Genomic DNA, 15475 nt, shown 5'->3' on the forward strand with positions numbered 1-15475 from the left:
GTGAAGACAATGTAGAAGTTGACATAGTTGGCCTCCTGGGGCTGTTTCATCACACAAATGAAGGAGCTGTATTCACTTAATTTATTTTAGCGAAAGGAAACCTGTTCTCTTTAATGGCCACTTATTTAAGGCCACTTATAAAGGCCACTTAAAGAGGCCAGAGGAAGTGATGTCAATTTCAGTTAGGTTCTATTTTATAGAATGTAGTGCACTATAAAATTTGGCATTTTCTCTCTCAGCTTTCTTTAACAGCCAACATTATTTTATTTGCCTTCATTAAATTTACATTTTAGCTTCTGCTTTTCTATGTTAGTAGGATTTTTGCATTTAAGTGTTTTTGAGTAAAAATAATAAATGGAAAAGAAAATTGCACTATATTCTCAATTAATGCAAATAAGAAAGTTGATTATTTTTCACTGAGGCAGCAGTGGTGAAGCCAGTGAGTGGAGCTTAGGCTTTGGAACCAAATAGAACTGGCTGTGATGCTCAAACTTACCAACTGTTTGACCTTGGGCACGTGACTGAAATCCATCCAGCCTCAGTTTTCTCATTCATAGAATAGAAATGTTAATACCCATTAAGAATTAGAAACAATGTATAGTAGGCATCTATCATCATGCTGTCACATAGGAAAGTGTTAAACAAATGGAATATAATAATTTTGGTGGCTAAGTCATAGATGCCTCTGGTCTTTAAATTCTAGTTTTTATTGAAAGAATTACATTCCATAGAACTTTCAGTGCCTGACACGTAGCCTGACACGTGGCAGAGTCTCGGTAAATATTTACCAAGTAAATGAACTAGTGTAATTTTGTGCAAGAAGGGCCTGCTCACGTAAACCATTGGTGTTGTGTAGTGTAAATACTAAACAGGGAAAACTGAGAAAAAGGTCAAGAGTGGAGTGTGTGTGTGTGCTCAGTCATGTTCAACTCTTTGGATACTCTGTGGAGTGTAGCCTGTGGAGTTTTTCTGGGCAGAGTACTGGAGCTGGTTGCTATTTCCTACGCCAGGGGATCTTCCCAACCCAGGGATTGAACCCGTGTCGCCTGCATCGGCACGTGGATTCTTTACCACTGCACCAACTGGGAAGAGCTGGAAAAGTAGCTCTAGATGCCTGAGCTGTCCTGAAGCAGGGCTGGACTGCCTCCTCTAGGGGAAGGTCCCAGGACAGGGTCCTCCCCCTTAATTCTCTACAGGTTTATGTGGATGGTGAGGGGGCAACATGGTGAGTCACCATGAAGGAGGGAACCAAGAGGAGATGGTCTCCTTAACAAGGGGTGCCCTCAGATCTCAGAGACTGGGTACCTGCTGTTAAGCCAACTCACGCTCTCATCCAGGCCAGCCTTGTGCTGAGGCCTGGATGTATGGATTTGCCCTCCTGAGCAGTGGAGGTAGTCCCGTTTAGCAGATACCTTTTCTGGTTCATACGTAGGTTATCATGACTGACTTTTAATCTTTTTCTGTTTCATAAACATAAACAGTATTAAATTTGTGCATGTCTTTGGCTCCACTTATTTCAGAATAGTTTGTTATTTTTGAAGGAGTTACACAGGTTCATTGTACAAGAATATAAAGATAAAAGAAGTATTTTTTCTGAAAAAACTGCTCTTTTCTCCAGAAGAAACCATAGTAGTCTATTTCTTGCATTACCTTTCCAGAGGTGGTTTATGCATGCAAGTATTCCTTCATGGCTCAGATGGTAAAGAATCTGCCTGCAGTGCAGGAGACCCAGGTTCGATCCCTGGCTCTGCAAGATCCGCTGGAGAAGGGAATGGCTACCCACTCCAGCATTCTTGCCTGGAGAATTCCATGGACAGAGGAGCCTGGCAGGCTATAGTCCATGGGGTCGTAAAGAGTCAGAGACGACTGAGCGACTATCACGGTCACTTTTTTGTTTCATGTAGGTTCCATATGCTTTATTAGCACAGTAGTCACCAGTCATGACCTCACAACAGCAGTAGTTTGCAACATAAAGTATATATAAACGTTGTGATTAAACGTGCATAAGTACCTACCCTACCTATAACAGTTTCTTGAAAAGAAAAAGGAATGGGAAAAAAAGTTCAAATAACTGCAGATAGACATCCTTTGGTCACTCCAATCTCTTCATGAATATGCTATTACCTGTGATGAAAATAATTGAGCTTTGTTAAACAGTGTTGTCTTTATAATACACTGCAGATATTCACACCTTTTAAAAAATGTTTAAAGGTGAGTTTCCATCAGTGTGATGATTTACTTATAGTCCAAATTTTATGGTAACTTAAATTCTGCATTTTAAAGTTTTAGATTTCTTTCTCCTAGATAATCTCTCTTACAATGCACAATTTTTCCATACTAACAAAATAATCCTGATGAATGGGTGTCATAAATAAGGTAAGACAATATGAGCTAAATCCAAACCTCAGATAAAGTCTAATTTGATTAAAGGTCTTTTGGCTAGTTTTGTACTGTGTTATTCATAAAGGACATATACAGAGCTGTACTGACTAAATTAAAAAAAATATGAAGTGTGAAATTTTTTTGTTTGACTATTATGCTGAAAACTGACAATGGAATTTTGTTTAACTTGATCAGGGACATTGAACATTTTTAAAAAGTTGGCTTATTTCCTAGTTTTTTTGATTTTTTTTTTCATTTTTAGATCCTTATAAATACAATTGAATAGTAAAGAACATTTAATGTTTTGAACGTGAAAAGAATTTTTGTATGTTTGGAAAACTTTTATTCAAATAATAGGCAAATATGGGATTTAACCAGATATATTAAGCCCTCTTATTTTGTCAGTCATAGGAATGAGAGCTTGGGCTTGTATTTGCTACCAGTAGGGCTAGATAAATGGAGTTTTCTGATAGTGTATTTGGAAAGGTGACTAAAAGGACAGTTTTTACAAACCCATCAAAAACTCTGTAGATGTTTCCCACTGATTTTAAGAGCTGTAGCTCAGCATTTGGGTTCATTAGCTTTTCCATCATGTGATTTAGGATGATCTCAGATTCAAGTGATGTAGTTTAATCTAATTAAGACATAATGCAGAATAAGCTTGAAATACAATAGTGAAGGCTCTCAGAGAACTCCCAAAAGGCTGACACAATAAAAGTCATGGGTTCAGTTTATAACCAAAATTGCTACTTGTTTTTCACTTGAACAAACATGTAATTCAACTGTACAGAAAAAGATTTGTGTCTATATTTTTATGTCACTTTTCCTGTGGCTAAGAATAATCTTTACCCTATCTTCTACAGTGAATACTCATTTATTTATTTGTCTTTTTTTTTTCCCTCAGAGAATATGTCTTTTGGGGAGGGGGGGCACACCCCTGGGCCCACAGCAATGAAAGCACCAAGTCCTAACCACTGGACTGCAAGGGAATTCCCAAGAATATCTTTTTAGTTGGTATTTACTAGTAACTCGGTGTAAACATTATGGACTGAGGAGATTGTGCTGACTGGTCAGGAGGCACCCATTTAGTTTTGAAGGTTCGCCCTAGATTATTAATATATTCTTTCCTGGCTTCTTTGTCTTGACAAACCTAGTGCCAACAACAAAAGCAATCTATAAAGAATATTTTGAGGTGAATGGGGAGTTTTTAGCATACTGGATGTTAAGCTTAAAGCATAAGCTTGGTTATTAGCATTCTTTCTTTGATATATCCCATTTTTATGCATGTTTCTGAAGGTCATTCATTTTTGCCTCTTTATTTCTAGAGAATAAGAGTAGCTTCCTTAGCTGCTCTTTCATAGCCTTCCAGAAAATAATAAAAGTATTAGCTGATATGCTTTATACCAAGTATCAAGCATTAAGTATTTTTCACATAATATCTCAGTTAATCCTTACAATAACCTATTAGCCCAATTTTATAGATGTGATAAATGAGCCCCCAGGAGGCTAAATAACTTTATATATCAGGCACTTTTTAAAATGGAGGTTCAGTTCAGTTCAGTCACTCAGTCATATCCAACTCTGCGACCCCATGGACTGCAGCATGCCAGGCTTCCCTGTCCAACTCCCGGAGCTTAGTTCTGTCTTATTCTGGAGTCCAAGCTTATCCTTCTTAACTATTATACCTGTTTGGAGCTTCCCCAGTGGCTCAGCAGTAAACAATCCACCTGCAGTGCAGGAGCCACAGGAGACAGGGGTTCAATCCCTGTATCAGGAAGATCCCCTGAAGGAGGGCATGGCAACCCACACCAGTATTCTTGCCTGGAGAATCCCATGGACAGAGAAGCCTGGCGGGCTACAGCCCATAGGGTTGCAAAGAGTCAGACATGACTGAAGCAACTCAACAGGCAAGCATGTATACTTATTACTATAGGAAACTATTAAAAAAAGAAAACTTTAGTAAAGTAAATATTTGGAGGTACTGTTAGTAGCAGGAAGGATGCATAGGGAATAAAAAAGCACCTGGGAGAAGAGGACTGTTGAAAAGAATTATGTTAATATGTTGTTGTTGTTTAGTTGCTCAGTTGTGTCCAACTCATTGTGACCCCATGAACTGCAGCACGCCAGGCCTCCCTGTCTCTCACCGTCTCCCAGAGTTTGCTCAAACTCCTGTCCATTGAGTTGGTGATTCCATCCAACAATCTCATCTTCTGTCGTCCCCTTCTCCTCCTGCCTTCAATCTTTCCCAGCATCAGGGTCTTTTCCAATGAGCCAGCTCTTCACATCAGGTGGCCAAAGTATTGGAGTTTCAGCTTCACCATCAGTCCTTCCAGTGAATATTCAGGAATTTCCTTTAGGATGGACTGGTTGGATCTCCTTGCAGTACAAGGGACTCTCAAGAGTCTTCTCCGGCATGAGTCGGGCTGTATTCATTGAAATGGCTCCTGTGTAGTTTCTGTGCTTTGAAAACAAGTATACCAGTAAAATTTGATACATCATGTAATGCTTTAATTTTTTTAGGTTGATTTTCTGAGTACTTATCTTTTTAATGTTGCCTGTTTTTAATAGCCATTTAGTATGTAGATTATCAGAAAAAGCAGATCAGTTATTCTGAAAGTAAAATTTTAAATAGTCTGTGGTATATAGCATGGGGCCACAACAATGACTGTTTTGGAGAATAATCCTGGCATTCATTCATATTCTGCTGTTATATCTTTAATTCCTTGTGTAGTTCAAATGATTTATAGTATATACTGTCATTACATCAAAAATACATGTTAAAATAGGTATCTATTGCCTTAATTATATCATCTTAGTGAAAACATATTAAAATATCACTGTTAATTGATAAAAAGTACTAAAGAGAAAGCATAGTTTATTTAAAGAAAGTGGTGCTGTTTAAACTGCTCATTCGACTTTCAGCTAGTATTTTTTGCAGATGTGATCTTTAGTCCAAAGTTTTAGCCCATGCTGAATATTTTGCAATGTCTCGGTTCTCAAATTTTAAGATAGGTTAATAGATTCGAATAAAAGAGTTGAACCGACATAGCTCATGATTTGCCCTGAAAACCTGAGGATTTTCTAATTAAATACTGGATGATCAGTCAGTGCTGCTCAGCTTACTAAATCATGAATTTTTCCATCTTAGTGACATGGTTAAAATTGGAAATGTCAAAAATGCCTGAACAAGAGTGTGATTCATGGACTTGAGCCTGGACTTGTTTTCAATTTTCTTTATTGAAAAAAGACATTATAAGTAGATTAATTAGAAATTATAGTGTACCTATTAACCTATGATTTAGCAAGACTGTGTTTCTAAGTTGGAAAACATTTACTTCCTTCAACAAAAGTGGTGTTGGTCTCTTTAAAATATACTGCAGTTAATTAATTTCTCAACATCAGAGGTGAGAACCATGCGTTGTTGATCTCATTTGAAATCTCCTTAGAGGGGCTTGATCAGCCTGATCTCTGGTTGGGCAGCTCAAAACTCAAAGCAGATTGAACTGAATTTATTATTCCCTAATAAATAATAAATAAATAAAAATCAGCTTTCCTCCTCCCTTTACACCTTTCTCAGTGAATGGTGCTCATTGTCCAAACCAACCACTTGAGAACTATTCTTGACTTTGTGATTTTTCATTCACTGGGTCATGTCTGTCCTCCCAGATGTCTCAGATCTGTCTGTTCTCTGCTCCTTCTGCTGCGACTCTTGTCCTGCCCACCCATATCTTTCCTTGGGTGATGGTAACAGCCTGATTTCCCCTACTTCGTTATTGCTTTCTGCCAGTCTGTTTTCCCCACTGTAGCCAGAGTGGTCTTTCTGAAGTGGAGTCTGGTGATTCTTGAAACAACTCCAAATATCTGACCAGGGCGGACCTCTTCTGGAGCCTGCATCCGCCTTCCACCCTCATCTCGGGCCCTCCTGGCTGTCCTTGAGCCATATCGTGCTCTCTTCTGCTCTCCCATGCTGTGTGCCCCTATTCACCCTCTGGACCTCCACCCATGACGTCACAGGAGACTCTTTGCCCTCCTCAGCCTTCAGTTCCTGCTTAAACCTTCTTTTCCTGGAGCTTAAGTTCTCCTGCTTATGTTCCTTTGTCTGGATTCTATAGAACGCAGTTACAATTTTTTTTTCTGCACTTGTAATCCTTTTTTATAATATGTTAGACTGTTTGACTCTAAAGTACATGTAGGAAGGAACTTTTTTCCCCCAGCGTTGTGTGCCCAGAATTCAAGAGTTTCTCATAGCCATGAAGGACACTTAGCAAATGTTTATTTAATGTATGAATGATTCAGGTATGCTTTTTTTTTGGGGGGGGGGTAAAGTATAGTAGCTCTTGGGCTTCCCTGATAGCTCAGCTGGTAAAGAATCCACCTGCAATGCAGGAGACCTGGGTTTGATTCCTGGGTCAGGAAGATCCCCCGAAGAAAGTATAGGCTATACTCCAGTATTCTTGGACTTCCCTGGTGGCTTAGACAGTAAAGACTCCACCTGCAAGGTGGGAGACCTGGGTTTGATCTCTGGGTTGGGAAAATCCCCCGGAGGAGGGCATGGCAACCCACTCCAGTATTCTTGCCTGGAGAATCCCCATGGACAGAGGAGCTTGGTCCGTGGGGTCACAAAAAGTCCGACAGGACTGGGTGACTAAGCACAGCACAGCTCATAGTAGCTCTTACATTACTGTGCAAAGTACAGTCTCAAGATAGCACGAAAGAACATTTAGAAAATGTAAGTGGGAGAACACACATGGCTCAGTGACAGAAAATGAGGCAGAAATATAATATAAAATTCCAGAGGCAGAGAGGACTTTGTTTTAACCAGTGTTCAGATTATTAATCTATCCATCAACCTCATAACAATTTCTGTTGAAACAGAGTCTGTGGCTGGATTGTAGGAACCAAAAAACTTAAATTAGACATGTCTTTTTAATATCTAAACTAACTTCTTTTGCTATAATATAAACTCATTTCTTATCTTTCTTAAGTGAAATTAAGAGCTTTATATACCTACTTAACGTTACTAACAAGTTTTTCTGTTTTCCTCCAGTACATGAGGTTTCTTTTTCCCTTGTTCTTTCATATTGAATCTTATTTTCTAATCTTTTAATTATTCTTATTGATAGTACTTTAAAAAATTTATTTATTTTTAAATTGAAGGACAACTGCTTTACAGAATTGTGTTGGTTTCTGCCAAACATCAACATGAATCAGTCATAGTGTACATATGTCCCCTCGCTCCTGAACCTCCCTCCCTCTTATTGCCAGTATTTGAACCTGAGTATGCCGTCCTTTATGTCATAAACCAGGGTCATCAAAACTGGTTAGTAATGAATACAGCGAAAGGATTACTACTTTTAAGGCTGATTATTGTGTTCTTTTGAAATATGTCTCCAGCGAATCTCTGCATGATATATTGTAAAGGATTTCATAATTTGTGACTAAAAAAGCATTGCCCTTAATCTGAAAGATTTTGATGGACAAATTGCCCCCAAATCATTCCTTCTAATAAAATGCTACTGTGCATAAAGAATTTAAAAATAAATGTATCTTTCTCAGCATTTTTTCCAGATTGAGCTTAATTATGACCCTTTTGACAAATAAACGCTGAAGGCAGGAATATGCACTTTGCAAATTGGATGACACTTAAAAAAAAAAAAGAAACTTTTGCTAATGAACTAAGAAGAATGGCTCTTTCTGGCCCACAGTGTATTAGATACATAGAATGATGCTGTATTATATGCTATAATTTTTTCTAATAGGTTATGGCTAGGATGGGGGAGTTTTAGAGCTTGCATTATACTATGCTTTTAAGAGTAGAGTAGGTAAATGTATGGGAAAATGCAGGAAGTGCTTTGGAAATGTACAGGCCAGAGATCTAGATCAGGCTGACCTTCACCTTACATGAATCAAAAGTTCTTGTCATGAGAGAACAAAAGGGAAATAATATAGGCCATGGACATTTAAAATTACTGTATTTTAAAATATAAAATAAAATTACTGTACATTGAAATAAAATATTATTATTACATCAATGATTTGCTATAAGAGCACCTTGATGGATGCTTCAGAGATGCTCAAGTTGGCCAAGTCACCTGTTAGAGGGGAACACTGTTAATTTCTTTATATGTAAAAGCTGATTTCCATTCAAGGAATATTTACTTAGCATTTGTAATATGTCTAGCACTAAATTGTATACTGTGAGGAGTGCTATTTTAAAAATTTCTTTTCTTGTGATGAGAACTTCTAAGATCTATTCTCTTAGCAACTTTCAAATATATAGTATAATACTGTTAACTCTTCTCAGGTAGCTCAATGGTAAAGAATCTCCCTGAAATGCAGGAGACGCAGGTTTAATCCCTGGGTCAGGAAGATCCTGTGGAGGAGGAAATGGCCACCCACTCCAGTATTCTTGCCTGGGGAATCCCATGGACAGAGGAGCCTGGCGGGGTACAGTCCATGGGGTTGCAAAGAGTCGGACATGACTGAGCTCGTATGCATGCCCACTGGTTAAATCACATATGATCCTCAGATCCTCTATGCTTCAATGAACACTGCTTATTTTCCCCTTTCCCACCTCCTGAATGAAGCACTTCTGACAGATCCTAGCTGTGTGATTTCTTCCTCTGACTCTGCTGTGATATTAACATATTGACCTCTGATGTAGCCTCGAATAGTTTATCTTCTTGCACTGTGTATTTCATGTCATGGTATCTCAGTTATGAACTAAATTAAACAGTCTTGGGAGGAATCCCATGTCTTGAACAATGGTATAGTAGTGTATGATAAACATAAAATGACGTTGGCTTTGAGGAGTGTTCTTTTTGACTTTAAGAAGTTAAACATACATTGAAATACTATACTTTGGAATAAGGCTGCTAAACATTTTTATGGTTTTTATTACCTCCCAGTCTTCATAGGAAATCTCCCTTGGTTGCTTTATTTTAAAAATGATAATAATTATAACAATCAGTTCAGTTCAGTTGCTCAGTCGTGTCCGACTCTTTGCGACCCCATGAATCGCAGCACGCCAGGCCTCCCTGTCCATCACCAACTCCCGGAGTTCACTCACTCATGTCCATCGAGTCAGTGATGCCATCCAGCCATCTCATCCTCTGTCGTCCCCCAATAGTTTGTATCATTATATATAGATTTACAGATTACATTTATGTTGTGGTGTTGTATAATATTTGACTGTAAAGGTAATAAAAGCAATAATTTAAAATGATAATAATGATTGTTAATGTTTATTGAGCACTTACTGAGCAGCACAGCCACTGTTTCAAGTGTTTTATATGCGTTAAATTCATTTTATTTTCAAAATAATTATGAGGCAAGTATTATTATTTATTCCTATTTCATCGATGATAAACTGAGGCACAGATAGGTTTGCACAAAGTCCAACAGCTAGTATAATGTTCACAGAGCTCATAAGGTTGACTAGGGTTATATTGGGGAATAGTTTATATATTTATTTATTTTTTCAACTCTTAAAATTTTAATTTTTTTCTAGTTTTATTGAGATGTGATTGACATATGAGTTTAAGATGTACAGTGTAATGGGGAGCAGTTAAATTTAAAATGCATATGGGTAATGGAAAAGACTATCAGGATGAATGTTGTGTGGTTAGTAGAAAACCATTTTGATTTCTATACCAAAGAGTAATATGGTTAGACAGTCTTTTAGGGAGATTAAGCTCAAAAGTGTAAATGACACAGACGGGAAGGCAGGAGACCAAGCTGCTGCAGTTTTCAGCTGTGAAACTGTAAGGGCCTGAGACTGGAAGGGAGCAGGAAGAATGGAAGGAAGTGCCAGAAAGGAGGATTCAGCTGGGCTTTGTTACTGCTTGGTAAGGGAGACCCAGGCGTCAGTGATGACTTGCAGCTGTTTGACTTAGGCTAATGGTGATCTCATTAGGAGGCAGTCTGTCCTCGCGTTTAACCAACTTCCGAATACTTAACATTTCAACTAACCTTCTCTTGAAATTCTTTTTCCTTCTTTCTGCTGGTGACTGTTGTTAAATCTTGGTTTTCCTCTTACCTAATTCCTCCTTCGGAGTTTTTTCCTGTAGTGCAAAGTCTTCAAAGCCTCAATCTGAAACATTTCTTTTACTTTCACATGCCCACTTCATGATAGAGTGTATATGCTGTCCAGTTACCTTTAATCCAAGGCAGTGTAGCCTCATGCAAGGAGGAAGCACTGGGCCTGAGTCCCAACCACACATTATTAGCTGTGGAATAACAATGCCTTTGATATTAATTCGCTCATTTATAAATGGGAACCTGCCTTATGCAGTTATTATGAGTACTAAATGAGCCCAGGGAAAAAGCTCAAAACACACTAGTTTCTTACCAAATTTTATTTGCTCCTTAAAAGAAACTTTTTTTTTTGCAAAATGTTTTGGCTCTGGGCATGTGGGATCTTAGTTCCCCAGCCAGGGATGGAACCCGCAGTCCCTACATTGGAAGAGCAGAGTCTTAACCAGTGGACCACAAGGGCTGTCCCCTTCTATTTGCTCCTTTTGTTCCTCTTATTCCTATTCAAATATTTTCCTTCAGTTCAAGTTTCCCTGATGGAGGCTCTCCCTTCCTTTGGAGGAATAGTTGTGATTTTCTTTTGCTTGCCAAATGTTAAGCTATACATTATCATCATTCATGGATTAATAGCACAGTGATTGTCTTTCTGTTTTAAACATGGAATGACTTAATACTCTAAAAATGTAAGATATGAACTACAAAGAGATGGAATCATAAACTGGTTTTATGTGAAATTACATTTCAGCCTGGGGGTGAAAATTTATCTTCGGATCGGGTTAAGTGCGGTCTGAAAACAAGCTGTGGGAACATGATATATGAAATATAGAAATTTCCACAGCTCTTACATATCTAGACATTTTATTTGTACAGATGTTATGAATGATACAATGATTGATCTTTTATATAACAGTTAGAATGGGAATTTCATTTGACTGAAAATGCTGTTGTGAAGACTATGGATCTCAGTAAGATGCTGACTCACATAGATTAATAGGAAGCACTATCTTTGCAGATAGGTGAGACAATAATATTTGCTACTGGGAAACCAGTCAGTGAGTTCAATTTACTTGAGTGCTCAGTCACTTCAGTCTTCAGTTGTTTCCATCTCTTTGCGACCCTATGGACTGTAGCCCACCAGGCTTCTCTGTCCATGGGATTCTCGAGGCAAGAATACTGGAGTGGGTTGCATGCCATCTTCCAGGGGATGTTTCAGCTCAGGGATCAAACCTGCATCTTCTGTATAGCAGGCGAATTCTTTGCTGTTGAGCCACCAGGGAAGCCCTGAGATCAAATTAGTTTAAGTTCTTATTAAGGATTTGAAAATGACCCCCAAGCGACTCTTTTCTGAATCAGTTAGCTTTCTGAACTCCAATTGTCCATCTAGTCAAAGCTATGGTTTTTCCAGCAGTCATGTATGGATGTGAGAGTTGGACTATAAAGAAAGCTGAGTGCCAAAGAATTGATGCTTTTGAACTGTGGTGTTGGAGAAGAGTCTTGAGAGTCCCTTGGACTGCAAGGAGATCCAACCAGTCCATCCTAAAGGAAATCAGTCCTGAATATTCATTGGAAGGACTGATGCTGAAGCTGAAATTCCAGTACTTTGGCCACCTGATGCGAAGAACTGACTCATTTGGAAAGACCCTGATGCTGGGGAAGATTGAAGGCCAGGGGAGAAGGAAACAACAGAGGATGAGATGGTTGGATGGCATCACCGATTCAATGGATATGAGCTTGAGTAAACTCCAGGAGCTGGTAATGGACAGGGAGGCCTGGTGTGCTGCAGTCCATGGGGTTGCAAAGAGTCGGACATGACTGAGCGACTGAACTGAACTGAACTGATCTCAAGGGTGAAATATTAAAAATAATCTCAGAACATAGAGTGTGAAGAGGTTTTAGGTATGATCTAGTATACACCCATTGTTTTAGAGAGGAAGCAACTGAGGTTTAGAGATTGAATGGAACTTGGTTAAGATGCCCAATAATGACAATGGTAAGTCAGAGGTCAAACTTAGGTCTCTTAATTCCCAGTATTCTTGCCACTCTACCACAAAAGCTGCATAAGGATGAACATTATTTCAGCCAAACACTGGTCTAGAAATGAGGCTTCTGAGAAATTGGAAAAAAATTGGGGGAGTATTTATAGACTTCTGAGGTCACAGAAATTCAGCTATCCTCAAATATTCACATGAAATGGATGCTTCAGGAGTATTTGTTACTTTGGTACCTTGTGCACTGACATCCACGGGAGGACCTGAACTCCAGTTTGAGAGGATGCCTCAAAAGCTGCTTATGGTCAAGATAGTTGCAGTTGTATACATTTACCCAAGGTGAATTTGATATGCAAAAATTAATTTATTAGTAACTGTTAACACATTTTCTGAATGAGAAAAGAACTCTTACAGTTTAGCTGTTGATCAAATTTGATTTTATTTTGAAAATTATTAGAAATATAGCACCAGAAGGCCACTTTAAAACAATGTGGCAAACTCTTTTGCATTCCTGCTTAAGTTAGATCAATACCAACACCCATACATACACCAACACACACATGCACACACATACATGCACACACACACACACATACACACACACACAGGACAGTTCAGTTTTGCTGCTCAGTTGTGTCCGACTCTTTGAGACCCCATGGACTGCAGCACGCCAGGCTTCCCTGTCCGTCACCAACTCCCAGAGCTTGCTCAAACTCATGTCCATCGAGTTGGTGATACCATCCAACGATCTCACACTCTGTTGTCCCCTGCTCCTCCCGCCTTCAATCTTTCCCAGCATCAGGGTCTTTTCCAAGGAGTTAGTTCTTTGCCTCAGGTGGCCAAAGTATTGGAGTTTTAGCATCAGTCCTTCCAGTGAATATTCAGGACTGATTTCTTTTAGGACGGACTGGTTGGATCTCCTTGCAGTCCAAGGGACTCTCAGCAGTCTTCTCCAACACCACAGTTCAAAAGCATTAGTTCTTTGGTGCTCTGCTTTCTTTATAGTCCAACTCTCACATCCATACATGACTACTGGAAAAACCACAGCTTTGACTAGAGGGACCCTTGTCAGTAAAGTAATGTCTGCTTTTTAATATGCTGTCTAGGTTGGTCATAGCTTTTCTTCCAAGGAGCGAGCATCTTTTAATTTCATGGCTGCAGTCACTGTCTGCAGTGATTTTGGAGCCCAAGGAAATAAAGTCTCTCCCTGTTTCCATTGTTTCCCCTTCTATTTGCCATGAAGTGATGGGACCAGATGCCATGATCTTAGTTTTTTGAAAGTTGAGTTTTAAGGCAGATTTTTTACTCTCTCATTTTCATCAAGAGGCTCTTAAGTTCCTCTTCATTTTTGCCATAAAGGTGGTGTCATCTGTGTATCTGAGGTTATTGATATTTCTTCCGGCAATCTTGATTCCAGCTTGGGCCTCATCCAGACTGGCATTTTGCATGATGTACTTTGCATATACGTCATACACATAGGACAATGACTAACATGTTCCCATCTCTGTGTAGTTTCTCTATATGGCTCTTTTCCAAAAGGCTTCAGATTCCTGTGAGAGGAGGTGAGATTAGCGTTGATGAGCAGACAGTGTAGGGACTTGATTTGCCCTGTTCTTTTAAAGCCCAGTCATGACTTTTGGCCTGTCATTTGAAATCTGTAAAATACACATTTTAACTAAGTAAAGATACAAGGGCAGAATGGATATATTCAAAACTCAAAGCAAACAAAAGTTCTGGTTAGAGTGTATAATTCATTGTGCAGATGCAGTATTCATTATGAGTTTAATGTATTTGAGATTGCCAGAAAGCGTCAATAGTTTGAAGTTATCCATTATTTTAATGAGAGGAATTTATATGATGTTGCTGTTTTGATTTTTCATCAGCTTCTATTTCTGCTTTATTGGTTTAGGGGAAAACCAAAAAGAAATGTATAAAGGTTTTTAAAAAATAGTCTAGAACATATTAATAAAGATTATTTGAATGAATGAGCAAGCAGTAGTTTTCATTTGGGAGGGAGTGTAGTTGAGGGGAGAGAAGGGGAAGCACACAGGAATTCTCTGGATGGCCTTCCCAACCACAAATATTCACCCTGTTTCCCGTTCAGAGACACAGCGCCTTGGGCAGAAGCATGGCTCTGGAGCAAAGAATTAAAATAAATTTGGAAGTCACCCAAACCACAAGGCCTGTGAGCTTTGCACCAAATTTTCAACTTCAATAGAGTCTGGGTTTGTTTTAGCAATATGGCACTTTTTTGGTTTGATGATTTAAGTTTTATTTTTAAATTAAATTGTAGTGTATGATGAAGTTACTCTTGAAATGTATGAATTTAGATGTTACAAGGATACTATTTATGAGCGAAATAATTTTTCATTATGGCTAAGCTTAGAATTCTTGAAAAGTATCAAAAGTTGTATTTTTGTTGTTGTTGTTGTTGTTTTGCTCCAAGTAACAGAATGCTCCCAATTAAGTAAAAATTTTCACTGAGAAGAGGTATTTTCCCCACTCAAACAAGATACGTATTTTTCTATTAGTTCAACTGCCAGATTTCACCTTGTAGAAAAAAGATAGCATTTTCTTTGCCCAGTGACACCAAGGCATCCCTAACAAATGAGATTTTTGTAGGCTTTAAATTTGCATTAGCTTTGTGAAACTAAGAGAATTCTGCATAAATACCTAGTACAGTGCTTGGTGCATGGTAAAGCTCAAGAAATGTTAATTTTGTTTTTTTTTTCTGTTTTCTTTCTTCTCAAAAGAAATCCAGAATTTATTTCAGTGAATTTATTTATTGATTTGGAAGCCCTGTTAAAAATTGGAAAAATTTCACTGCTGAGCAATGTGTCTCATTTTCAAGCATGTTGATCAAAATGTAGTAACGGGCAAGCGTATTAAAGGAATTTCTTTAAATTCAGCTCAATTTAATAAAAATTTATTTACTAACTACCATGCACAAGGCACTTATATAGACATTTTAGGGGATAGAAAAATGAGTACCACATAATTTCTATATTGCTTATAATCCATGGTTGGTTAAAATGAGGGGGACATATATTCAACATAATGTAACATTATAT

At 38.4% G+C, this 15475-nt stretch overlaps 1 protein-coding gene across 2 annotated transcripts in view; it reads left to right on the top strand.

The window, feature by feature from the left end:
* The window catches only part of COL25A1 (collagen type XXV alpha 1 chain), a 491061-nt gene that overhangs the window by 34512 nt on the left and 441074 nt on the right, over positions 1-15475 (top strand). The gene's annotated exons all lie outside the window — the stretch shown is intronic.

Source organism: Capricornis sumatraensis, chromosome 7 (genome assembly GCF_032405125.1).
Source record: "Capricornis sumatraensis isolate serow.1 chromosome 7, serow.2, whole genome shotgun sequence".
NCBI classification, from domain to species: domain Eukaryota; kingdom Metazoa; phylum Chordata; class Mammalia; order Artiodactyla; family Bovidae; genus Capricornis; species Capricornis sumatraensis.